The 27,878-nt window shown below is 42.6% G+C and overlaps 2 long non-coding RNA genes across 2 annotated transcripts; both read left to right on the plus strand.

Annotated features, from left to right (window-relative positions):
• Positions 1-8,608: 8,608 nt before the first annotated feature.
• Positions 8,609-14,034, plus strand: LOC144305772 (uncharacterized). The gene is made up of 3 exons (XR_013372836.1): positions 8,609-8,835; positions 12,783-12,956; positions 13,845-14,034. It is a non-coding gene; the product is annotated as an uncharacterized LOC144305772 (long non-coding RNA).
• Positions 14,035-19,822: 5,788 nt separating this feature from the next.
• LOC144306005 (uncharacterized) lies at positions 19,823-27,561 on the plus strand. The gene is made up of 2 exons (XR_013373039.1): positions 19,823-20,385; positions 26,976-27,561. It is a non-coding gene; the product is annotated as an uncharacterized LOC144306005 (long non-coding RNA).
• The last annotated feature ends 317 nt before the right edge of the window (positions 27,562-27,878 follow it).

The following is a 27,878-nucleotide window of genomic DNA, read 5'->3' on the forward strand; positions in this document are numbered from 1 at the left end:
TGTTGTTTGATTGCTGAGGCTAGGGCTTCCAGTACTATGTTGAACAACAGTGATGAGAGTGGACCTCCTGTCATGTTCTTGACGTTAGAGGAAAAGCTCCAGTTTCTCCCCATTGAGAATGATGCTCACTGTGGCTTTTTCATATATGGGTTTTATGATATTGAGGTATGCTCCCTCTATCCCTACACTGCAGAGAGTTTTAATCAAGAAAGGATGCTGTACTTTGTAAAATGCTTTTTCCACATCTATTGAGAGGATCATATGGTTCTTGTCCTTTCTCTTATTAATGTAGTGTATCACATTGATTGATTTGTGGCTGTTGAACCACCTTTGCAGCCCAGGAATAAATCCCACTTGGTCGCAGTGAATAATCCTTTTAATGTGCTGTTGGATCCTATTAGCTAGAATCTTGGTGAGAATTTTTACATCCATGTTCTTCAGGGATATTGGTCTGTAATTCTCCTTCCTGGTGGGGTCTTTGTCTGGTTTTGGGATCAAGGTAATGCTGGCCTCATAGAATGAGTTTGGAAGTTTTCCTCCCATTTCTATTTTTTGAAACAGCTTCAGAAGAATATGTATTAATTCTTCTTTAAATGTTTAGTAGATTTCTCATACCAAAACACTTATTTAACATTTATATATACCAAATAGATGCTAGGCTCTGACATAATCTCTGAATGGTGTGAAAGATGTATGGAGTAAAAACACCTGAATACATAGATTTAAACTACTGAGAATAATATTCATGGAAACACTATGCTTAGGAGAGAGCCACTTTGAATCAAGGCAGCTAACACAATTGACCCAGGAACTAAGGACCTGGCCTCTTGAGTTCCCCAGACATCACAATCTGGAGGATACTTTTTCTTCCAGCTACAGTCAGGAGGCAGTGACGTGACTGAGGGGTGACCTTTGGCATCTGAAGAAGAAAACAGGAGGGCAAGAGACACTTAGACAGGTGTCACTTTCACATGGAGGTTCAGCACTGGAGGAGTTCATGCCAGAACACACCAGAAGCTGTTATTGGGATATAGAAATAGATAACAAAAATAGCAGAAAAAAAGAAAAAAAAAAAAAGCTCATCCCTAACACCTGCGAAGCTTGAAGAGGGCCACTCAGATAAGCCAGAAACCTCAGGTCACTGTATCCTGGGGGGAAAGGGGTGTGGACAGGGTGTTCTCAGCCCTTCATCCTTACCTAATCTTTGCCAATGATGTGTTGCAATTACTATCTACGTGTTCCCAAAAATTTATTGAGAGAAGTGGAGTAGGAGAAGGACAGAGAAAGGATGAGAGAAAAAGAAAGATTGCTTTCCCTGAGGTTAAAATAAAAAGGCAGTGAAATAAAGATTTTAGAAATACAACGTGGGACAAAGAAGGCACGAGAAAGTATGAGGGCAGTTGTAAGAAACGGGTCCTGAGGTAAGAAATGAGATATTCACCTTAAGTGGACACACACACCAATGCGTCCCTTAACCACAACACTCTCTATCCATCTCGCAGAAGGCTCTCGAGCCCTTTCAGGAATGCTTGGGTCACGGATGGTGCCACAGGGTGGGTGATCACAAAGTGGCTTGTTCCCAAGCCCCGGATGCTGCCCTGAAGCAAGCAGATGAGGCCGCAGCAGCCTCCCTGGGCCGCCATGTGGTGGGCCGGCCCCAATGAAGAAGGCTTTGTTCTTTCTTTTCGTAGCCACTACAGTTGCTCTGTGTTTTATTTTCAATTAAATTTCCACTAATCCTAAACTACAGAAAAACAGAGCTGCTGGAGCTCCCCTTTCCCTTCCAAAAGCAATACAGTGTGCAGAGAAACCTTTTATGGTACAAGCCCTGCCTTGTACATGCTATAAAAGACGCATATGCCACCCGTTTGCCCACAAGTGCTTTCAGAAAGGTGCTTCATGGGCCCAGGACCCGGGGCTTCCGAGGCAGCCTGTGAATAGTGCCTCTTGTTAGGACGGTTGCTATAGCAAGCCCTTGTTTTTAAGTCAATGGTGCAGTAAATAATACTTTATACACGGCGGCTGGGGGGGGATGGTCACTTTAAATGGCCTACTCTTCATTGGTTGGAAAGGAGCATTTTTAGGCTTTGAGTAGCCGAGCAGAGCACCTGCTTCATCAGCTTGTTTGCATTTTGACTCTCTCCCTCCTTGCAGGGTATTGAGGCTTAACGTGTTCTAAATACTCGGGTCCGTTCGGACACCAGATTTTATTGACATTTAACAAAGATAACATTTGCAACCAACACTTCCCCCACTTGTCCGGGAAAGAGATCTAAGTGGGAAGTCGCGTTTCTTGCCACCAACCGTCTAGGCCCTGCATTCCACGACATTAGAAAGATGTTTGGTCGCATTGAAGTGACTGCGAGGAGAAAACTGTAGCACCAAGAAACAGAAAATGTGGTCTAGGTAAGCATTTACATCACATGATAAATAGTTGACAGCTCTGGGAATATCTGATTGCTCTGGAAACACAGAAAAATGGGAATGGACCGGAGGAAGTCAAAGAGGGGCCAGAGAAGGGGCACCCCTCCTGGTCATGCACGGCTGGGGGTCAGGAATGACACACTTCTGGGGCATAAAAATAAAAGGAGCATTGAGGTTAATAAAATGGGGACATATTCCTCTCTCCAGACACAGGGAGGTGAAAATTACTTATCACCTGCTGGAGTGGATGTGAGAACGGGCCAGTGACCAAGTGTGTGGCAGGGAATATTTTGTGACGAATAAGCAATCCGCAAGGAGCCTGCAACAGGCTTCCTCCGGCTTCCGCGCCCGAGCAGTGTCTTGTGGCTCTGTCTCCTCATTAGAGGACAACAGCTGTTTCTGCCTATAATTAGCTCACAGTTCAATAGTCAGCTCCAGCCCCTTAACACCTGTACCACACACAACATGGAAATTACAGAAGCACATGTTGTTTTTTCTTAAATCACCTCCACTTACACACGTTGTTAAGCATCTAATAGAAAACAACCATAACTTGCCTAGATCCCTTCCTCCTTGGAGCGCTTTTTAAAAGCAAGTTGGGAAAGTCCTTGTTTTTATGGGCCCCTGTTCCCATTTCCAATCTCACCTCCATGCTCCACAGCCCCCCTGAATTAAAGGAGGTCTCCAGCGCTGTCAACCAACCCACCATGCATCAGGCCATAAAATCTTATTTTCAGCCACCTGCAGGATGATGGAGGGAAGAGGGAACTGCAGTGAGAAAGGGGGGGTCGGTGGGCTCCAGCTGGCTGCTGAAGATGGTTTCAACAGAATCGGCGGGGGCGGGGTGGGGGGGGTGGAGTGGAAGGGTGCAGAGTCTGGGGTCATTTCCTGCCAGGTCTGAGCTGCATGGGGGGAGGACCCATAATCACACTGTCTCACAGCTCCATTAGTGTCAAACCTCATTAGGAGCCCAATGCACTTGGCAGCAGTGGGCACACAAAAGAAAGACCCAGCCAAAGTCTGCAGAGTGCAGAGTCGACCATCACAACTTGGGGGCGGGTGGGAGGGAGGGATTGTAAAACTCCCGACTGGGTAATTAGAGTCAGCAGGGAAGCAGATAGGCCCGAGCAGGCCTCTCATTTCTCTTCTGGCTGTTCTGGAGGATTGGCAGGGGCCGCTGTCTTCCAGGGGTGAGGCGATGTGCCTGTGTCATAATTCACAAAGAAAAATGATCATCAATTTGTGCCCTGGTCCTGAGCGAAGCCGAGGATGCGGACTGTGGTTACAAGCGCTAGGAGCGTCCAGGCAGGGCAAGGGGAGGAGGATGGCATGAGGTGGTTACCCTGGGGGCGGTTAACCGAAGAAAACAGGTACTTGATTAGCCAACTTGCTAATCAACAAGCTAATGTGGACAAGTTCACAGCATTTACACATTGGGTAAAGAAACTAGGGAAAGGGATCCCTGGGTGGCGCAGCGGTTTGGCGCCTGCCTTTGGCCCAGGGCGCGATCCTGGAGACCCGGGATCGAATCCCATGTCGGGCTCCCGGTGCATGGAGCCTGCTTCTCCCTCTGCCTGTGTCTCTGCCTCTCTCTCTCTCTCTCTCTGTGTGTGACTATCATAAATAAATAAAAATTTATTAAAAAAAAGAAACTAGGGAAGGCTGTGGGTGCTCGAGAAAATACGGCGGTATTATGGCCAATACCAACTTGCTTTGTCATTACAGGACATCATTCTGATCCTCGAATTCAACTACAGCCAAAAAGCTGGTGTGATAAATGTGAAACATGCGAAATGGCTCATTCTAGCTGTTGTGTTTGTTTTATGGCAGTTTTATAAAACACGAAAACTTATCCATCCAAAAAGGACTTCATGACTTTGTTTGAAGTGTAATCTATGTGCAATAAGGTACATCTATTCTAAGTGTGCGATCTGATGAGTTTTGACAGTGTTGTGTCATTGTCACTGTGATAATGTTCAGAACGTTGCCACCTCCACAAAAAAGATCCCCTTTGCCACTTTGCAGTCCATCCCCTTGTCCACCCCGCCTCCCCGCAGCCCCGGACTGCCGCTGATCTGATTTCAGTCCTGATGATTTTTGCCTCCTTGAGAATTTTACATGCATGGAATCATACAGGATGTAGACTTTGGAGTCCAGCCTCTTTCAGGTTGTTCTGTGTGGTTGTGTTTCTCAGGAGCCTGCTCCTTTTGGTTACTGGGTAGTGCTCCATGGCGTGAATATGCCACAGCCTGACTACCCACTCACCATGTGGATGGACATCTGGGCCACTTCCAGCTTGGGGTTCTTATAAATAAAACTGCTATGAAAATTCAGGTACCAGTCTCTGTGGAGACTTCTTTTCTTTTCTTTTCTTTTCTTTTCTTTTCTTTTCTTTTCTTTTCTTTTCTTTTCTTTTCTTCTTTCTTTTTAAGATTTTATTTATTTATTCATGAGAGACAGAGACAGAGAGAGAGACAGAGAGAGAGAGGCAGAGGGAAAAGCAGGCTCCCTGCGATGTGAGACTCGATCCTGGATCCCGGGATCACACCCTGGGCCAAAGGCAGACAGTCAACCACTGAGCCACCCAGGCGTCCCGACACGTTTTCATTTCTGTTGGTGATCCTCGCCTCTGTTACCAAATCGGGAAGCCGATCAATCGATCTCCTTGACTGACCATCCAGCAGACGAGGGAGGAAGCGGTTATCAGCCTAGCTGAGGTGCAGGGACAAGGGTAAGTCTCTATGTTCCAGGATGTCACGATGGGAAAGGAAAGAGCAAGGAAGGAAGGAGAGCAACAGGTGCCATCTCTCATGTAGGCATTGGGCGAGGACCCCGAGTTCCAGGCAGCCTCTCAGTGTCTGTGACTGTGCCATGTGGTTAACTTTGAAATCGGTGGAAGAAAGCTCAGGTTAGTTGCAGGTCAATAAAAATCCATTGAGCATAAAACTCGAACACAAAACTTTCCTTTGTGAGCTCCTAACCTAAGGAGGCTCGCAACGATAAACCAGAGCAGCATATCAAATGGACACGCTACAAATGAGGAGAAACGAATCCGGAAAGTACTTCACGGGCGCGTCATTTGAAAACACTTCTGAAGACGCTGGGGAACAGCCTCCTGTGTGCCCAACAAGTCCAAGGACAGAGTGGTCCACCTGTGCATTCTGAGGCTACTGGTCCCAGGTCAAGCTGGCCGAGTGTGTGTGCGTCAGAACACGAAGGCCAACTACCCTGCTTTGCAGAACTTGACTCTTAAAAACTCAAGTGATGGCCCTTCACCTTCCAGATCGCTGCCCCAAGGTGGAGGTACAGTGTCCCTGTGATGGCATGACAGTCGCTGGGCGGTGGAGGAGGATGGAAGGTCCTTACCCTCCTAGCGCTCGGCACTGGCCCACTCGGTAGCCACAATGAAAACTGTCTTTTTGCCAACAGAAGTAATTTCTTTCATTCTCCAGAAGTCTACAAAAGTACAGAAATTAAAAAAAAAAAAAATTAAGCCTCAATTTTTAAGCCAGGGCTTCATTTTCAAGAACACCTGAAACCACAATGATTCTGATTGCATTCTGTTTTCCCAGTTCCTTTGTTAAGGGCCTGACCTTAACTTTGCTATTACACATTTTGGGATTTCTGGAGCCCAGCTTTGCCCTGAGGGAAAAGGAGGAAACAAATACGCTTAAAAAAATTTTTTTTGACCTAACCCTACATCCTAAAGTCACCGTTGAAATACATCAGATTCAAAGTCTGCAAGGTCTTAAGGCCAAGCTCACAGGAAAGTCAGGCAAAGTAGAAGCTGTGAAGGACATGGATCTGCTGAATATATTAAGCTCGCATATGTGTGTTTGTGTGTTTTCTAACCCTCTAAGGTAAATTTATACCAATCCATACAGATGTACTCTTTTCTGTTTATTATTCCCAGTTGGGTGATGGACGTTAATGTTGTACAAAGGAAAAACTCTGGAGCTTGACAGCGCTCCACCTATTTTATTTTAAGGCAAAACAAAGAAAACGAAAGCTTGTTCTTTCAGTCAGCATTTTTTGCTCTCCCTAATTCTACCCAGACTGGATCGTCTTAAATCTGATTTGGGATTTGAGCATTATTTGGATTAGCTCATTAGTGGGGCACCATTCTGACAAGCCACTAATCTGGGGCACTGGTGCACGGCACCATGACAGTATTATGCTGAAAATGAGAAATCTAATGAGATTAGACGGATCCTCATGCACATGGTCTAAAGGTACTTTGTACGAAGATCCAGGAGCTCGGGAATGCGGGAGGAGGATAGGTTGGGGCGTCAGTCTCAGCTGAGCTAGAGCACAGCTGCTCCAATGCCCAGAAGTGGCTTCGTTCACCAAGGCAGCACCGTGGCACCTTCTCTAAGCGGGTTCTGTGGAATGTCAAGCAGTTGCCCAGATTAAAAAGTAATAGTAATAGAGGGTCATTCCCTTGGGGGCGGGGTGTCAGTGCAGGCTGTGAGGGCAGAAGAGGTGTTGAGGTAAAACTCTGATGCAGTCAGCTTCGTGTCTCTGTTAGAAGCAGAGCCCGTGGCAGGTAAGGCCTGAGTGGCACCTGGAACCAGCAGAAGGTGTGTTCTCTAGTCGCTTGCCCCCCCCCCCCCCCGGATGTCCAAATAAACTCCACTGATGTTTTCTGCTTTGTAAAAAATGATTTCCTTTCTTCCCTTTGTTATTTTAGTTGTTTTTAAGCTAAACCGAACATGCTGGTTCTTTTTTGCTTAGAATGGGGCTGTTGCTAAGATCAGAAAATGCTGGATTCCAACAATGCAATGATTTATAATGTCCAGATGTGGTTATGGGGCAGCGCACAACACACGGTGGAAGGGGGCTTGGTGCTCCCCCCATCCCTACCCCCCTCCTTCCCTCGAAGTGGAAAACAAAAGTTTCCATGGCATTTTCCTGCTTGTAAGTGGAAAATCAAGGCATTAACAGAGACTGCGAGTTGGCCCCCTGGGACACAATTCCTTTTTTTTTTTTTCGTGTTGTGCTAGTGTGCCACCTCGTGGTGACTTTTAGGACTCTAGGAAAGACCTACTTGTTAATACAGCTGCCCCCAATTTAGAATTATTCCTCCTTATGCCTAGAAAAAAATTCAGTGTCAATCCATTCTGTTAATCATCTTCAAAATGAGTTTGTGCAAGACAAAAGCAAATGTATTTTCAGCACATGTTAATAACATATAAAATCAAGCACGTGGCTTCTTTTGTATCCTTCCTTGCCAGACAATGAATACCATTCTGACTCAAAAGTCAAGAATTACCATTTAAATATTTAGAACTTAATACAAGACAGAACTGGTTCCACTTTCTTATTTTACCTTTTCAAAAGTAGTTAAGGATTTAGAGAACAAAGCCAGCCAGAAACAAATGGATGACACGTTTGAATGTAGGATCTCTGTTTATTTTAAATATCTTAATCAAATGTGGATGAGGACCTTAGGTATATTAGAACAAATCAGGAATTCTGGTCCTGACACAAAAGGATAAAGAGGAGACACAGACAAATTCCAGGTGTTACAGAATTGTTAAGAAGTTTCTAAGGCTGAGGAAAAGATTCCAAAGGAAAGAGAGAGAGAGAAAAAAATATATATATATACCTGAGAAATGAATGTATCTTTGAAAATACATCTTAACCTTTCCTGCCAGAAACAAAAGGCACAATCCAAAATAGTTGTCAGAATCTCAAAAAACAGCGTTGTAAGAATCACTCGGACATGACATTGGACACTGTGATAAGTGTTACTTTTGTGAGCCAAGCAGGGGTGTATTTATTTGGAAGGTTTCAAGTATTCTAAGCAGACAAAAAACGCTGAAAAACTGGGGACACACCCCCAAAGTCTTCATGAGCTCGGAGAATGGTTCATGATTCAAAAGATCATTTTTTGAAACATAATTGTTTATAAGTGAATTCAGGCAGAGAGAGAAAGAATGGTTTATAAGCTTTTCCTTTTCAACAAAATCCATTGTAGATTTTGTTGTTTGCCTTTTCTTCCTGAGAGTCATCTGACCCCCCTGTCATTCAACTGTGGCTGAGCAGTAATCTATTATTTCACTTAAACACACATTGAAAGATGTAATGTTGATTAGTCAAAGTAGGAGAAGCAGACATGCTTTGGAAACAAAAACTCTGTTAGAGCTTCAAAAGGAACGTCCATTGGCCATTGGAACTCTGTTGCCAGGGAGATGGTTACCAGGCACAGGTGCTCCTATGGCAGCCTCTCACCCGCTCCCCGAAAGCCTGTCTCATACCCTGGACTGATGTCATGAATGAAGGGTTTCCAAATATTTAATGTTTCTTGTGTGTCTTGGAAAGAAGAGACTGTGCTAGCGTGACTGCTTTTCAAAGGCAAAATTAGGAGAGAAAGAAAGGAAGAGTGGAAGGATGGGAAAACATGACCAGGTAGCCATGCTGAAAATAGGATGTGCCAGGGAGGCGTGCATACTGATGTGAGCCCAGACACACACCCTAGCAATCCATGAACTGAGTCCTGGGCTGGTAGCAAGGCCAGCCCGTGAGGACAAAGAAGCCAACACGATGTGATTTCTGCGAACCATATTTCATTGAGAGCTGATCATGTGCCAGCCACTCTGCTCGCTCCTTACATACCCCATCCTATTAATTCCCACACTCACCCAGCGCAAGGCCTTATTATCACCATTTAACATGCAAGAACACCAAGCATCAGAATGATTGTGGAACTTGCCAAATGATAATACCTCCTTCTTTTTTTTTTTTTTTTTTTTGGTTTGATTTCAAACTCTCGTCTGCCTCCAAATATCTTCCTCCTGGGGCTCTCATAGGACTTGCAATTGATAAGACTTAACAGCAAACATTTACAAAACACTGGCTCTGTGCAATGCAACATTTTTGGATGGAGTGTGTATATGTGTGTGTGTGTGTGTGTGTGCATGTGGTCTGTGTAATCACAGACAAGGGTCTTGCCTGTACTGGAACTCAGAGTACTGGCTGGGAAAAATGAACAGATCGAAAAAAACAAAATATTTTTTGTTTAAAAAATTGAAGATATATTGAATATTGAGATATATTGAGGGTAGGTGCTAAGGAGGCAGAGTCTGGATGGATTTCAGGTAGTAGGAGACAGGATCTGGTCTGAGGGTTGGAAAGCAGATGTAACCAAAGAGAGGACTGGGTTGACTTTTGACAGGAGGAAGGCACCTGTAAGGTCTGGCCTCTCTGCAATGTCCTAGGAGGTGACCTCAGTGAGATAATAAAGGGGACCGTTTTATGAGAGCCATAATGGGTGATTTGGACTAGGGGTGAGCCAGGTATTTGCCTCTGTGTGTGTGTGCGCCCGTGTGTGTGTGCGCGTAATGGTGAGGCTGGGCTGGGGGGGAAGGAGGTGACAGGAAGATGAGGAAGACAGGGAAAAGTTACTGATAACTTTAGTTTTCCTCCTTATTTTACCCAGAACCAGTCCAGGCTGAACTCAATACACATAATTCTGTTGTGGAAGTTTCTGTCCTTTAACTAAGAAAGGAAAATGAAAACTGTAGCATATTTGTATTTTGTTATTAATTCATGAAATAAAAGTCTCTGTAGGTATGCTGGTGTATCATAAGTGGGAAGAAATAGATATAAATGTATATATTTCTATGATCCTGGAGGAGGCCGACGCCCTTCAGAGTGGTTCCGGGCCTTCTTGCTCACCTAGAGACACAGGTGGAGCTGGAGGGCCTGACCACCCTGGGGCTGCAGCCCCCTGACTGGAGCGCACCAGGCCGCGAGGCCCCATTAGGCAAAGGGAGGCACTGAGTCATTTTTATAGCCTGGGAATGACATATCTCATTCATTCAGTGAGTTATTTACCCCCCGGATTGAGTTCACAGACCTCTGAGTCATATAAATGCATCCACTTCTTCATCTGTGGGGACAGGAGGAGGGTTGAAGGTGATGCCATGAGAAGCGAGGGAAGGGAAGGGGGAGATGGGCTGACAAACGTTTCGGGGCATCACTGAGCGGGACTGGGTGAGGCAGGCCCTATCCAGTCTTGGAGGGTTTAGCAGCCGGGCCTGCTTCTCCCGAAGGAAAGCTCCCAGCCAGTCCCCAAAACCCAGCCTGAGGTGCATTCCAGAGGGGAAGAGGCTTCCTCTTCTGCAATTTGACTTTTCTTCCATCTGAGGAAGGTGTGTGTGTGTGTGTGTGTGTGTGTGAGAGAGAGAGAGAGAGAGAGAGAGACAGAGACAGAGAAAGAGAAAAAGACTGTTGGCAATAAAATGACTTGTGCACTTTTATCCAAATCACACCAAGTGGGAGGAGTGATTCCCTGGCCACCGCGTGAGGCCGCCTCCCCGAGAACTGCCTCCTGGTCCATCCTGCTGAACGAAAGGACCATGGGGGGGGAGGGTAGGAGTGTATATGCAAATACTTCCCTGCTCTGCTTGGGTGTCTCAGTAAAAAATCAAACCTCTCTGCCTTCAGTCCCATTTAAATGAAAACATCACTTGCCTCCAACCAGTAGAATACATTTTCGTAGCTGATTGATGCTTTTCCATTTATTTTATAATGTATTTTTTTTCTTCAGCAAGGGATTGTTCTCCAGAATGTCAAGGAGGAAATATTTCTCAACTCATGTGCTGTGATTGGCCGGCTTGGGCCTAATCAGACAGAGGTGGGGGGTGGAGAAAGCCGTGATTTGTCACACTGGTGCTCGGGTTCGGGATAAAGAGGTGCTTTGTAATGCCAGGCTGCCTAATGTCTAGGCCACAATCAAATTATCCTCCCCTTTCTCCTCCACTCTCTTTCTATCATCTCTCTCTCTCTCTCTCTCTCTCTCACACACACACACACACAGACACACACACACATGTGCACACACATGCACACACACACACGCACACTACCTCTTCAGATCTATCACTGACAGAACAGTTATTAAACAAAATCTCAGCCCAGGGAATTAATAATGTCAAGGATTCATTTCTTTATCAAATGTTGTGCCTGAAGGAAGAGCACTTGGCGCTTGCAGAAAGGCCGAAGTACATTAATCACCTGAGGGGAAGGGATGGGCTTGCGATTTTTAATACTTGTCAAGTGAGTAGCACAAGAGACTATGAGAGAGATCTCTGAAGTGTTGGCAAACACAAAGAGGTTATGACGTGTTTTTTTTTTTTTTGAAGGATGTGTGGTCCCTTGGGGGCTACAGTGGTCTCTGGGGAGGTGGGGTGGGAGATGGGGCTGAGGGTGGTGACTGCACCCACTGGTGGTGGCCAGCCCAGCCACGGATTAGAAAGGAAGGGCCCAGAGTATCATCAGGAGGCCTTTCCATCCGACAGTGTGGTTGTTCTGCTGCCTTGGCAAGCAGGCTGCAAAGGGGCCCGTGGGGTGTGGGGAGGGCAAGGGAGACAGGGAAGGACAGAGCTGCAGGTTGGAGCCACGGGACATTGAACCACATCACAAGGTGGTAATTCTCAAAGCCTGGTGCTGTGCTCACACTCTTCGTGGGTGGTGTCGGTCATTCACCTGCGTGCAGTCACCTACGAAGAACACAAATCATGGGCAAGAAATGGCCTCTCTTCACTGCTCTTGACCTTATTCACTGGGGTGCTTGCAAATTGTCGCTCCCCCTGATCAAGAAGGAAAAAGTAGTCAGGAGGCTCATGGGAGAACCCGAATCAGTGCATCTCAGTACGAAACTCTGGGCAGCCTGCTCTGTAGTCATCCGCGTTGCCAACTTAAATTGTCAATTTGAGCAAAGCCATGATCATCATCACAGACAAAGAGTGGCTTCATCTAGTGTCTGCATTTCCTATTCTGAATTCCTGATTATTGTATGAAATGTGCTGCCCTAGAAGTTTCCTTCCTGGTGACTGGGTACAATTACAAATCAGAGCCCCTTGTTCACTGCTCCTCTATTACTATCACGTTGAACGTCTGTGGGTGGCACTCAGGCTGATGTCGAAGTTGTGCAGCCTGCAAGTACAGGGAAGATCATGCCCAGAGGGTTAGCCCTAACCAAGGGTGAGGTGGAAACCTGCAGAGAAACGCCCTGCCTCTGTCCTTTGAGAGACATTTTGAGGAGGTGTTCTTTATACTTTCCAGAACTCCTAGCCATTTGGAACCCCCGTTGCCTCCAGTGACAACCTCGAGAATGCACCTTTATATTGGCTTTTCCTTGCCTGTCTCACTCCCTCTTCTCCTTTGCTTCAACTTTTGTCATTATCTCCTAAATAAATTACCTTCATCCAAGTCCTTGTGTTGGGCACTGCTTTTAGGGGAAAGCAGGCTCAGCACCTATTGAACAAGTTGATATATTTAAAATATGCTTTATCACCAAGTTCAGTGTATTTATATATTTTGCAAGTTAATGTCTTTTTTTTTTTTTAAAGATTCTACTTATTTACCCGAGAGAGGGAGAGAGCACAGAAGGAGAGGGAGAAGGAGACCTCGACTGAGCAGGGAGCCCAATGCAGGGCTCGATCTCAAGACCCTGGGATCATGACCTAGGCCAAAGGCAGACACTTAACCAACTGAGCCACCCAGGCACCCCAACAATACAGCAAGTAACATGCTCATACATCTCATGCATTGATAATATCCATACTTCTTTTCTGACATCTAAGACCCACGCTGTCAAAGTTGGTTATTGTCTTGCCACCTCAATCTTTGGCACAGGAGTAGAAGCAAACCAACATTGGAAGTGCACAGTGGCTAGCCAATGTCCAGGGGTGTGTAGGAGTCTGCACATGCTTCTACAAGTGTTCTGGAAGGGGAGTTAATTTAGGAATGTTTTGTTAACCTTCCCATGTCCAGGCTGGCATCACAAATAGGAATGAATTCAATGGGCCACGAATTCAATTATTTATTGAAAAACCTACCAAAAGCTCAAGCATAGTGTGAGAGTCTGAAGATACAATGGTGAACAAAATAGATGGTTCTAGCCTGGGGGAACTTAGTATTTTATGGGAAAGACACATATTTACCATGTAGAGTAGAACTATCATCTGTGCTAAGTGAAGGGAACCATAATAGTGGTCTGGTCCTTACTGGTGGAAGCGATGGGGAGAAGTGATGGGTCTGAAGGATAAGGAAGAGCTGGGGGCCGTATGAGGTTGGGGGGCAGGGGTTTGGAACTTCCAGAGGGAAGACCATAGATGAAGTCCTTTAAACTGGAAGATAGTAGAAGAATACCTTGTTGAAGGAACAGTTCACTGTCAATGAAAAGCAGAGTAGGAGAGGGTCCTTTGAGACTAAAGGAGATCAGGGCCAACATCATGTGAGAATGTCTGTCTCCATCTGAAGAGTAACAGGAATCAACTGAAGGTTGGGTTTAAAAAGAATTCTTTATATCAGTAATAAATGAATATTCTCTTATTTTTAAACCATGCAAATTACCTATGTAAATCAAAAGCCTGTCTTTTTCAGCTTCCCCAATGCAATTATTTTCACAGATGTTACCTGCTGTGTCAAAAGAAACTGAGCCTTGGTGATAGAGCAAACAAAGGGTCTGATTCTAAGTATCAACACTCTACGTTTAAAAAAAATCAAGAGACATATTCTTTTACACGATTGTGCTAATTCAGAGAGAGCTGAAGGGATCTTTTTCGCCAATAGTAAGATAAAATTTATTTGAAAATATTGTTTGGTTTGTCTTTATCTTTTCCTTTAAACGTTTCTCTTGTTTGTTTTTTCATGTGTGTATATAATTTAAAAATAAAAAATATGCATATAATGCAGATGTTTGCTCAGTCTTTCTTTACTCATGGGATCCATGAATAAAAATCTTGGAGACCAAGACGCCTGGGTGGCTCAGAGGTTGAGCATCTGCTTTTGGCTCAGGGCATGATCCCGGGGTCCTGGATTTGAGTCCCACATCAGGCTACCTATGAGGAGCCTGCTTCTCCCTCTGCCTGTGTCTCTGCCTCTCTCTCTCTCTCTCTGTCTCTCATGAATAAATAAAGTCTTTAAAAAAATCTTGGAGACCACTGTAAGAGCGGTTAAGAGCACAATTCCTGATATTGGTTTGCTTGGGTGCAAATCTCAGACTTCTCATGTATAAGCTGGTTGTTCTTAACAATTTACTCAATCTTTCTGTATCTCACGTCTTAAATAGGGAGCATAATAGTACTTACTTCAAGGGCTATTGTGAGAGTTGGATTAAATGAAACCTGCAAAGCATTTAGAAGAGTTCCCAGCACATTATAAGCACTCAATAAAGGTTAACAATTACTATTAATGTTAATATTGTGTTAAGCTTGTATCTGACCACCTCACTAAACTTTTGTTTGGGTTCTAAACAGTTCCAAGTTGAGGAGTTTGGATTTTCTTGGTCAACAATTGTTTCCTGGCAAATTATGACAATTCCAATATTTATTCCTTATTTCTTTGTCTAATTTTACTGCCCTGGCATTACCTTTCATGCTGAAATGATAGCAGTGGGGGCGGGCAACCTTTTTCTGCCTTCAGTGGAGACACCAGCATCATGTCACCAGTCAGTATGATACTTACTAGAGATCTGATATAGTTCTTCTAGCAAACTAAGGAAGATTACTTCTACTCTTAGGTTGCTAAAAGGTGTTATTTTATATTGTGGAGGGAAGGTATCAGCATTCAATAACTGAAACAAAAAAACAGAATTCATTATTTAGATAAGAAAGAGTATACTGGTTAGCCATCTTCTCTCTGAGCAAAGTAGCCTGCTGAACAAAATAGGATTTGGATTCAGGGATTATTCTGAGATTATGTTGGTGACAGACATTGTACCTGGTTGACATCAAACTTAAAAGTATGTTTTGGGGAAGCAAGTCTTGTTGACTGGCTAGGTTTCAGCATTGTCACTGGAGTGACTCTACTACTAATTGGTGGACCCTCAAAAGTTATGGGACTGCCACTGACTGGTTGGTACTCAGATGTGGGTTCAATTAGATTGTGGTGTTAGTCAATGAGATTGTGGTAAATTGTCATTAATTGATCAAGGAGCATGTTGGACATAGTATCTAAAAAATATGGGGGAAAAGTTCAGTGCTTGTCCTGGCATGCAGTTGTCTTCAGAGATGCACAGATAAACATTAGGATGATGCCACATGAGAGGAGAATCTGATCCTAGGAGGTGGATCTAGGGTTGAAAGTCCAGTGAAACAGTTAATAAATGCTGTCTGGAGAGTATCACAAAATAATAGGTGGTCATCCTGGTTGAAATGGTAAGCCATTGTCTTAATGGATATACAATCAATAGTAATAAAACAAGGCAGAAAGGAAACAAAAAGCAGGTAGTGTTCAGGTGACCAGGTGAGCATATTGGTGCCAGGGTTTGGGGCAGGAGAAGTTATCCTGAGATGAAAGCAGGATTCAAGCTCTGGAAGGTCTAGGGTACCAGGCAGGGTGCCCAGGCCAGGAACCAGGCTGAAGATCAGAAGACAAACATTGTGTTGACAGAATGGGGCCATCATAGGATCTCAGAGGGATGCAGAAATGATTTACTAGAACAGACCAGATGGGTAGCAAAAGTGACTTAAGGCACAGTTCTCTGAGTATTAAAACCAGAATTCTGGGGGCCAGGATGGGTCTTTCAGCCAAGACAGGTGGTTCTACCTGCATCAGAGGGACACAGAATCGGCACAGAGGTTCAAGGTAAGATCCTTTAGTGGAGGGACCATTTGCACAAGTATGGGCACAACTAAGGGACAATTAAAGGATGATGAGGCCCAGGGAGGACGGAAGGGCAAGGAGAGGAAATGTTATACAAGAATCAAGTAAGAGCTGGAGCCTATGAAGAGGGATTTTCTGGTGTGTATTTTTAATTCTGGAGGGACACAGCTACTCAGGAGGCGGGATGCTAAAGCTGAGGAGTGAAGGAAGGACTACCCTGACCTCGCTCTCTCCCTGTCAGTGATCTCCTGCAGGGCTTCTCCTTGTCAAGGAGCCCGAATGATGCTGTCCACGAGGGATCACACTGCTTGGGCACAGGGAGGACAGAGAACAGTGGGGAATGAATGAGGGGAGGTGATTAACAGAAAATAACCACCATACTCCTGAGTAGCAAGGAGGGGGTCCCCTGACGTCAAGTCAGTGGTTGTTTCTATGCTTCTGGGGATTTAGGTGCGTGACATAAACTCCCCATGAAGAATGCACGGGCTCCTGATTCAGCGTGTACGTTCATGCTGGGCTGTGAGCTGAGCCTTCCTGAAGCTTCTGTAGCATTGAGAAATGGCGGGGAATCAAACTCACAATGGAATCTCCATGTTTTTTTTTGTCACTGTGTCAAATTATGATACTCGAGGGAGACAAGAAAGTGAGCAAACTGGTATGTTTTGTGATGCAGATTCTGAGGCAGAAAACCCCAGCATGTGAGAATCAAATGGAGCCTCATTAAGAGAGAGAGCAAATGCGGGAGTTCGCCCCTTTATGCATAACCAGCTTGAGTCTCTGCCTCAGCCGATAGCCAGCGTTTTGTGAGTTAATGGTGTGTGACGCAGAAAAGGAGCTGTGAAGGGAGCAAATCTCTCTTTAAAGTGAACATTTTATAGAAATCCCATTTTCTCTGGGGCTCAAAGCCAGACCGACTTAGTGGATTAAGCTCTGAGGTTTCACTACGGGGATGGATTTCAGGTCAAGGCCAGCCCACAAAGCTTTGTGGGGGGATGGGGAGACAACCAAAATGAAACTAAGCGGTGATACCTAGAACACTACCTCAGGACTTCCAGAGGCTGCCTCACAGACCCGGGCTGAATTAACTTGGGGGGTGGTGAGAAATGGAGAAGGGGCGTGTGCTACCAAGATGGTGCTGGGATTCCCTATGTTAGCTGTTGGATTTTCAACCTGGGGCAATTGCCTCACACTAACTTGTTGGGAGGGGGGCAGCCTTAATTGCTTTGTGCCATTCAAATGTATTTTTTTGTCAGTTCTAGACAAAGCCATATAATTATTTCTGTCACCTTGGGAAGATTTTTTTCTCCAAGTCACTTCCAATGAGGCAAGGGGTGGGTACTTGTTGCCCGAACTACACCTGTTTCAAGCATCCACAGCCTCAAACACAACCAGGTGCCACAGTCCATCTGTGCACACATTTGCACTTTCTGTGTGACAGTGTATTCTGGATAGTGCCTGGGGTGTCTTGAAATCAATGGGGTTCAAGTTAAGATTGTATAACAGACCTGGCATGATTAAAGTGGCATCCTGGCATCAGGGATTGTGCACTTTGTTCTACTCCGTCACTTCTTGGCTGAGAAGCCATTTCTGGGTCTGACAGTGGGGAAATGGAATCGGAAGCTACAATCCTCTTAGTACTAGTTCAAAGGTGTAATGAAAGCTTTTGAGCTATCTCTTTAATTAACAGTGCTCCTATTTTCTTTCTGGGATCTACAACACCCCTAACCTCATAGGTAGAGGTATTAGAGAAAAGCCTCCAGATTAGTCTTTTCTGATGTGGTCAGGGTCAGGGTTGAGATTGTGAAGATCTTTTTAAATTATTATTACTTTTATGGGCGTTTGCGATTGAGTTTTTTCCTTTTGCTTCATTCTTTGGAGCCTAGAAACTCCATGCATGTGACTAGAACAGTAGCTCATAGATAGAAAAATGGAACGCTCTCTTCTCCATGCTGTTCTTCAGCTGAGCTTGAATAAAATGGCTCATACTCTATCACTCAAGTATCAAAACCTGGTGAGAATTGTTTGATGTTCTTTCAGGGCTTGGGAGAAAAAACTAAGTGATTTTCCTTCAGGGTCCAGATTTCCATTTCTTTTAGATATTATTATGATTCCCACAATGATGTGCTTATTTATTTCACCATAAATATTTGGTGCTGGGCTAGAGTTGAAGCAGGAAGGCCAATTGGGAGCTTATTGCATTAGTCCGAAGAAAAGATAATGCTAGCTTGAACCAGAATCATGACAGTGGAGACAGGGAAGAGAGTATACATTTAAGATATATGTTGGAGGTAGAATTGATAGGATGAGCTGTATGCCAAGCATTGGGCTTGGCCCTGAGGCTACAGTGACAAAGATACAAATGAGAGTCTTGTTTTCATGGAGGTCCTATTGCAATGAGGAAGAGACAATAAATAACTACATACATTTAAAATATGTACATGTGATCATCTCTAGGAAAAAAATAAACAGAGTGATGTAGTAGAGAGTAACAGGAGGGGATGGGAAGTAGGTGGCTACTTAAATTGGGTTGTCACGGAGCAGTCTCTCATGAGGAGGAAATTTGACGGTTGAAAAGGAGCCAAATAGGCAAGGACCTGGGGAAGGGCAATCGAGGCAGATGGAAGAGTTTGCACAACAGTCATGAGGCAGGATGAGCTTGGCACATCCTAGGAATTGTCAGAAGACTGGTGTGCTTGGATTTGTCAGTGAGAGGAAGAGTGAGTGATCTTGGTGGAGTTGCCAAGATGCCGTGCAGAGCCTGAGTACAGTGTTTAGATTTTACTCTAAATCTAGAGTAAAGTGAAACTAGAAGCCAGTGAAGAATTTAACATAGGGGGGAAATGAGATGTAATTTTTGTTTAAAAATATTACTCTGGCCAGTCTGCTAAATATAGACAGTAGGTAGGCTAGTGCTGAAGCCAGGAGACCAATTGGGAAGCTTTTGCAGTGGTCTAAGAGACAATGGTGGCTTGGACCAAGGTGGTGACAGAGAAGACAGGAAAAAGAGAATGTATTCCAGACATATTTTGGAGGTCAGCTGTCAGAACTTAGTGATTTATTGCATATTGTTGGCGGATGGGTGGAGAAAACAAGAAATGCTTCTGGCTTAAATAATTAGGTGGAGAATAGTGACTAATGAAGATTGGGGTGGACCAGAAGTTAAAATACTTCTTTCCTTCCACTCTTCTTGCTTCATCTTCGAATATCACCTTCCTTATTTGATGTTGGAGTACTGGAAAGAGTACTTACGGGCCTGAGACCAAAAAAGTGGGAGTTTTTGTCCAGCTGTGCCCATATGCAATAATGTGACCTCAATTAATTCATGACGCCTCCATTTTCTCATTGCTACTGTGGATCTCAGAAGACCCTGTGTTTGAAGTGAATTGATTTGTTCTGATTTGTTGTGTGGGCCAAGGATTTCCTCCCACTTCGACCACCACCTCCAGGGCACCAAATCTAGAGGAAGGGACATGGATCCTTACAACCTAATATCAATCTCTATAGTAACAATGACGCTTAGAGAAGCAACTTTTTGGCTTTCAAGCTAATAAGAGTTGTTTCTTCTCTGCAAAAGTACTAAATGTGCTGTTAAAGGTCCAGAACTAAGGAAGTTGATAGATTGTACTGTTTAGTTAAGCACCCGTAACTGTGACAATTTGCCAAGGGGCAGGTATTGTTTAGATAGTTATCACATACTTTTTTATTAATTCATTTGCATAAAATAAAGCTATAAAGTGTTTGCCTTTGTAGAGTATGTTTATACATACCTTTCTGTCTCTGAACCCTCTTAGAATAACATTTTACAAAGTTTAAACAGCTAAGTAAATGTAAAGCCTTATTAATATTGACCTATGAACTAATTGGATGCTGGTATAAAGAGAACTTTTCTTCCCCGTTAGGTACTGTTTAAAATTCCAGGAGCAATTTAGAGTTTGAATCCTTACACTTTGGAATGGAGCATTATATTGTGGACATAATAATCTAGACATGTCACTTCTGGTGCTGACCTCAGCCCGTCTGTTTGCTGAAGGGACAGCCCTAGACTGGAAATAGGTGCCATTCTCCTAGTAACAGACCACCGGATCAGAAGAGGCACTTGACCTGAGACATTGGTCCATAGGTCGTCCAACAAATTGTGATGCCTGCATGTAACCAAGATAAATTCTAGTCGATTCTTTTTTTGGGGGAGCAGGATATTCAAATTGGAACATTTTGGAGAAATAAGAAAGCAATCAGCAGAAGACACTGAAAAGTTGCATAGAGAGAAGCCATGAGATCAAGTCAAATCCACTGCAAACCCAAGTTATAAGGTAGCAGATGTTATGAATAAACAGAGGCAATGAGGTAAGGAAAACCCACCATCCTCCTGAAAGAGCTCTCATTAAAGTCCCTAGTAGCCTGCTAATTACCAGCTCCAATAGGATCTCAGTTTTCACACTCCTCAACCCTCTTCACAGATTTGGATACTTTTGTGGTTTTCTTCTGAAACTTTCTCTTCCCCCAGTGCTTTATTCCTTTTCTCTTTCTGTTCTTTTTGTTGTTGTTGTTGTTGTTATTTTGTTTTTTTGTTTTGCTTTGTTTTTGTCGATCTCATCTTCTTCCCTGTGAGTCACTGTATGGATATGATTTGAGCTAAGTTCTCTCTTATGGCAAACTTAAGACCCCATTCTTTCAGTTTTTTGATTAACAGTATCTGCGTTGATCTAGCACCTAGACTTTTCCCATCCAAAACAGAACTTATCATTTCATAGATATCCTTGTCATCGTTTTCTGATAATGACACTCTATTTTCTCACTAACACAAGCTTTAAACCATGACATTATCTTTGACTTATCTTTCTCCCTCACTCCTTACAGTCAGTTTAAGATTATATCTCTATATATCTATATCTCTATATATCTATAACTATCTCTCTCTATATATATATATATATTTTGCAACACATCTTGAATACCTTCTACTCTTTTCCATTCTCACTGATTATCTCACTATCTCACTGATAGCCACCCTTCTTCACATTCAGATGATCCATTTCTCACTATTCAAAATCTATTTTACGTAACTTTTTGTGTTGCATTGTAGCTCATTTGATTAATCCTTCAAGTTACATGGTCATTTAAGAAAGAAATTGTCTTACTTATCCTTGTATTCCCAACCCCACCCCATCCCCCATAACTGAACTTGACACAATTTCATTCACAGAGGAGGTACTGAATAAGTACTTTTTGATTTGTATTAAGAGACTTTACTGAATGCCCATCTCAAAATAATGCATTTGAATCTAACTGCATCGGCTATTTATCTGCAATTTCAAGTTAGTGAAATATTTTTCTTCTGCCAAATACCTTTGTACTTGGCTCATTTTGGAGGCCTGCCCTATTAACACCTACTTGCAATCCTCACTCCTCTATTAAAACTTTTAATGTGTGCAAGTTTATTCAAGCAGGGAGAATTGCCAATTGTAGTGCAGTAAAAACAGATCTTGCGAGGGTTGTGCTATCTTGGGCATGTCAGATGGCTAAGAAATAAATAGGCTTAAAGAAAAAAACATATCCTCAGATTAGAAGAAAAAAGTTTGGTAGAGATAAAAAATCTTGAAGAGGGAGGAGGGAAAGGAGATGAGGATGATCCTCAGAAAGTAGTTTGATGGAGATGAAACCATTAGTTTAAGATGAAGCCTGGACTGACACTTACCCTTTCTTCAGAGACCTTAATTGGGCTTGTAAGCCTTCTCGAAAATGGTAAGATGTCAACACCAATGAAAATAGAACCATTTATCCTGGAAACTTCTATATCAGATATTTTTTAATGTGTTCTTGCAAAGGTTTACAGAGAGAAGAAAGAAACAAGTTACATGTTCCTGTTGGAAGGAGCAGTTGAGCTTGAGTTAAATATTTCTAAATATTCCCAGAACTGACCCAAAAGGACAGAATTGGCCTGGATGTGAACTAAAGCCTCTCATGGTGTAAATATTTGTTGATTCTACTACTTAAGTAATAAAGTTAATTAGTGGAGGCTCAGCCTGAGTCAGACAGACTCTCCATGGACAAGATATTGAAGTTCTCTGGACCAGAAGGCTGCTTCTGTGCTCTGCACTCTTAAGTCTATTCTATACTTATCTAGTGTAGCTGCTCAGAAATTATTTCTTAGAGGTACTCAAGGGACACCACAGGAGGGGCCTATGGGAAAAGACACTAGGGTGGGGGGAGGAGACAAACTGGCTGGGGGAGGTTCTGAGTTCCCCTCCCAAACCTCAACCATGGCAGCTTCACTTTTATGTGTTTGATATAAATTTTTGTTTGAGGAGAGAGCTCAGCTGCTTTTTTTTTTAAAGGCAGAAAAAGATAAAGAGGAAAAATGAACTTTAAAAATCACAGATCTAGCAGCTTGTGAAGTAACCTGTGCTTTTTCGCTTCCCCAGCAAGCCTTCCAGGATGAGGTGGAACTATTGAGCGTTGCCCTGGAAATATGACCTAGAGGCTTGGTTTTTGAACTATCTCTGGTTCCAACAATAAATGAAAATTCTCTAACACTTTTTTTAGACCCTGGTGATACAGACAAATACTCCGCCACCAGGGTTTTGGAGAGCCAGGGGATGTTGGGAGTATTTATCAGTCATTATTGTACTTAGTCTACGCTTATTAAAGGCATCATTCATGAAAAAAAAAAGTTTGGGTTTACTGAAATAGAGATTTTGTTTAAAGTTTTATTTTGGGGGGATTTGGGAGGATAGTAATGAATATAGAATTGCATAGTAAGAATATAGCTGGGATATAAGAATAAAGTAGAGGGAGGAGTGAGGGGAACAAGTAAAATCACATCTCCTTATTTTGTTAAATGCTTTACAATTCACAAGATGAATTAACATGTACTGTTTTGCTTAAATAAACAGACATCTCATATTCTATAGCTGGAAGTGGGGAAAAGCAGATCTTTCATTTCCTTAACTCTCTGTTAAGCCCACCTATAAACACCCCGTTCTGAGTTACCTCTGCCGTCTGCTTGCTTAGCTCCTGCTTCCAGGCTGCCAAAAGCAGCTGGAAAATCATGCAGTCTTGGCCTATGAAAAATTCATGTGTCCAACTCTGACTTGGCCATCATCTCTTTTCAGTAATCACATTCATTCTTTTATTCCATGTTCCAAGCCTGCTTTTCTAAATCAGCTAATCCAGACCTTTTTTTTTCCACCCCTCATAATGGTCACATGGTGGTCCTAAAAAAGACACATACTCTTTTAATCCCTGAGTCTGTGAATGCTACCTTATTTGGGGAAAGGGTGTAATTAAATTGAGGATTTTGAGATGAGATCATCCTGGATTACCTGGATGGGCTCTAGATCCAATGATGAATGAGACAGAGGGAGATGTGACAGACACACAGAGAGAAGGCCATATGAAGGCAGAGGCAGAGACTGGGATAATGCAGCAAGTAAGGAATGCCAGCAGCCTGGATTCTCCTCTGGAGTCTTCAAAGGAAATGCAACCCTAATGACACTTTAATTTCAGACTTCTGGCCTCCAGAATTGTGACAGAATAGATTTATGTTGTTTTAAGCTGCCTGTTTGTAGTGATTTGTTTCAGCAGCCCTAGGAAACTAATACACTCTTTATGCTCCTTCGTTTCCATCCTTCCTACTAGTAGATGGCCTTGACTTTTCTCTTTAGTTCGTATCCTCAACCTCTTTTCTCAAGGCCGTTCTCCCCCAAATCCCCCATTCACCCTTTCCTTTACAATAACTTGTCTTTTTCTTTTCCTAAATCTGTTTTTGCAGAAATGTATCCCTTTATTTATTTCTGCCAGTTTGTCTATGGGAAAGATGTCCACTTTCCCTTCTTTGCAAAAGTTGAACTCTTCATCTTTGCTTCTGACTTCATCCCTTCCTGGTCTCAAGAGATCTAGCTGTCTGTTGCCCAGCTTTCCCAGACCCATGCTGGGAAGCAGGAGGAGGCAGAGACCAAGGCTCTCAGCATGTCCCAGAGGTGCAGAGTCATCATAGAAAGAGACGACTGAACTAAGGGCTCAATCAGAAGGTGAGAAGATAAACTCTGAAGCAGGAGAACTGGTCAGTGGGATCACCAAACTCGAAGAGTGAGAGATTGGAGAAATCAAGAGAGTACTGAAGCTTTGGGGTTCTCACCTTCCTCCATCTGTCTTTCCTTTATTTATTACCTCTTTCCATTTTCAACTTCATCTGTTCCTCTCTGCTTTTAGACATGTTCTTCTTTTGCTTGATCTTGAAAGCATTTGTATTTCCTAACTGCTTACAGTGGTCATATCCTATTGTCCATCCTGTAATTCTTCACCCATGTTCTGAGAATCAGTAATCTCCCCTCTTTTGGAAACTGTCTTGTCTTCTTGTGCCTTCTTAATGGTCCACTTCATTGACAATAGTGATGGGCTAGACCTGCCCTGGGTTTCGTTTTGTTTTTGTGTTTGTTTCTGTTTAGAGAGTATGTGAGTAGCGGGTGGATAGAAGGAAAGGGAGAGAGAGAATCTTAAGCAGGCTCCAGACTGAGCCCAGAGTCCATCACGGGACTCAATCTGACAACCCTAAGATCATGACCTGAGCCAAAATCAAGAGTTGGACGCTTAACCAACTGAGCCACCCTGGTGCGCCTGCCCTGCGATTTTTAACATTGGAATTAAAGAAACTGTTTTGTGGCAAAACTGAAGTATAGGAGCTATCAGCTACAATTTCCTCTGCCAAGTATAAGAAGCAATAGGAGAAAATGAAGCCAAAACCCACAGAGAAGCAGAGATCTGCTTAACCAACTGAGCCACCCAGGCACCTCTGCACCATTCTATTCTTTTATTGATTTGCTCATTTTTTCCTCTTTTTCCAGTGCTTTTTTTTTTTTAATCTTCCTATCCCCTGAATGCAGGAAGCCCGTAATGGTGAGCCCATGATATCCTGTTAGTATTTCTGCTCTCATTCTCAGTAATCCACACTTTCTCTTAGTATTCCATATTTGACTTCAGTCTAAATTTGTAGCTCAAACTCTTGTTGTGTATGTTCAAGACCTAGGATGGCTGAGTGACTTTCCCAAGCCTGTCCAGCTGGTTACTGGCTTCCCTGTTTTCTGAGGAAACTCCTCTGACAATTTATAATGATTTTTTTTTTCATTTTCAGCACATTATACACTGGTTTATTTTATGACTGTTTATGATTCACAATTTGGTGGTTTATTATTTATATTGCTATACATATATATGAGCAGATTATAGAAAGTTGTTATCTCACCATCTTGACCATAAGAATATATTGACTCCATATTTATAAACACAATCATTTTGATCAGAATTATTTTACCCCTGCCAAGAAGGAATTTTTTGAATCAAACTGCATTAAGCCAATTGCATTATTTGATCAATTTTTCTGTATAAACAATTTAGTTCTCTTTTTTTCATTTTCATTTCACTAAAATTATTTTTCTCAAAATCAATTCTTTCTCATGAATTTTATGATGAAGATTTGATTTATCCATCAGGTCTTTTTCCCCCTAAACATATCAAATGTTACCTATTATATCTTCTGCTATTATGAGTTTTCCTTTATGACTTTTACTTCCACCAACTCTAATTGTCCAGGGTCAAATTTTACAGATACAAATTCTGTTTAGAAAATTTTGTTCTTCTATCACTTTTTAGTCAAGGGAAAATTTTTCCATATGCAGTTTTGGCCACTGTTTTTTGTGTGCCAATTGTTTCAAACAAGTTTTTTTCTCAGATCAATTTTTGAATTTTCCATGTTACCAAAATAGATTCTTTAGTCAATTCTTCATTTATAATAAATTTTACTCTGTGCAAGTTTTAGTCATTGTCCATTTTGTTTTCTTTTTTTTTCTATGAGTAATATTAATTATGAATTAGACCAAAGACTGATAGTTTGTATTTCATGAACTCAGTTTCAAGTGTCAAAGGGGGTCCTACTACATACTAAGTGCTGTTCTAGGCACTTGGGGTGTATAGCTGTGAAAGCAGATAAACTTCCTGCTCTGACCTTGTTTCTTTCCCAACGTGGGCTACAAGAGAACACTCAAGCAAACACATAATGGGAATAAAGAATTATTAAATAGGGAAGTGTTAAATAAGGAATTTCATATTGAAATAAGGACTGTGAAGAAAATTAAACAGTATAATGTGACCATGACAGGTTAGAGCGCTGTATTGGAGGGCATTGTCAAGAAAGGTCTCTCCAAAGAGACACCATTTGAGTTGAGAAGCAAATGACAAGGTGACAGGTGCAGGAAGATATGAGAATTACTCTCTTACCGGTTACAGTGCTAAAATTATAAAAATTTGTTCATGAACTTCCAAACATACTGTGGGCCTCTTTTCCACACCACAGGAGGAACAAAGGAAAAACTGTGGGAAGATCATGGTAGAATTGAAAGACTTTTTGCATATTTCTTTCTTGTGTGTGGCCACATATGGCAAATATGCAAATACGCAAATGAAAATGGTTGTGCCAGGGTGGGAGGAGAAGTATATTTTTTGTTCGCAAAATTATTTAACGTTGTTGGTGTACCTTTTCAGTAAAGTTATGTAATACATGTGCCTTGTACACAGATTTTTCAGTGGTGGGAGTGATGTCCTATCTTCCCAGTGAGACTGAAAGTTCAATTGTGGGGACATACTGCATTTTATTCCTCTTTTGTCTCACCGTTAAGGACTAGGCATTCAAAAAACACTTGCAGATTGATGGGTCCTAAAGATTTTCTAGCGGCAAATATAAGTGAAATTTTAAATATGTATTTCTGATGAAAAACAGAATCTGAACCTCTAAAATAGTAATGGCAGGATCTAACCACTGGAATTAAAGTGCATCCCTGTAATGGACATCTGTAGAATTTTCTCTCAGTGAAACTTATGTTAAAATAGTTGAACTCTTCTTGCAAGATGACATTAAGCCAACTTTTCTCCTTTCCAAATAGGAATAACTCTTGGACGAAGGAACTTGCCAAACAACAGAACAAACTCTCCTACAACCGTGAGAGGACAACAAGCAGCTGTTCACACAAAGATTGAGACAACCCGGACCATCTGCAGTGTAAATGGCAGTCACGCTTGTGCTTTCTTCCAAGGACGGGTGCTCAAAAATGTGCTCTTATTCTTGTCACGGCCCATGTGGGACCATAACGCAGAGCCAGTGGGAGTTTAGCCACACCTTTACACTGGAAGGGATAGGGGGAGGGTTCTCTCTCTCTCTCTCCCCTACCCAACCCCCTCTCCACTCTGTAATGTGTAAATATACATATTCACACCCACTGACACTGGTAACTTCCAGCAAAGTGTAGGTTTTGTTTAGAGAGCCCATTTTAAACAAACAGATGAAGTGCACATAATATTTTTACTACTCAAAATCTGGACTACTTAGCATTAAATTGAATCATTGAAAGAGCTCCAAGTAAAACTGTATAATATAATGTGCTCTGCCAATGTTTGAATGTTTTTTTTTTCCTATGGAATCTCAAGAATTATGCTTAAAATAAATAAATAAAAACTACTATCTACCCAGGAGTTTAGATTTGTGTAGTGTGGTTTCATATGAAGTGATGGGGATAACAATACTATAACCCTATCAATGTGGCATTCTCAGTGAATATACAAGTCACAAAAAATACCACATCCCAGAGAAAGTGCAGCATTTGGGCAGCATTCTTATTACTGTGCAGCCCTGAGCAAATCATTTATCCCCTAAATTCTGACATTATCTTTGCAAAACAAGATTTATCCATCTAGTCAAGCATTCAGCAAATATCTTTTGAGCATCTAGTATATACCAAGGACTCTTCTAAGAACTGAGAATATAAAGACAAAAATATATGGTCCTTGCC

This window comes from Canis aureus, chromosome 36 (assembly GCF_053574225.1).
Source record: "Canis aureus isolate CA01 chromosome 36, VMU_Caureus_v.1.0, whole genome shotgun sequence".
NCBI classification, from domain to species: domain Eukaryota; kingdom Metazoa; phylum Chordata; class Mammalia; order Carnivora; family Canidae; genus Canis; species Canis aureus.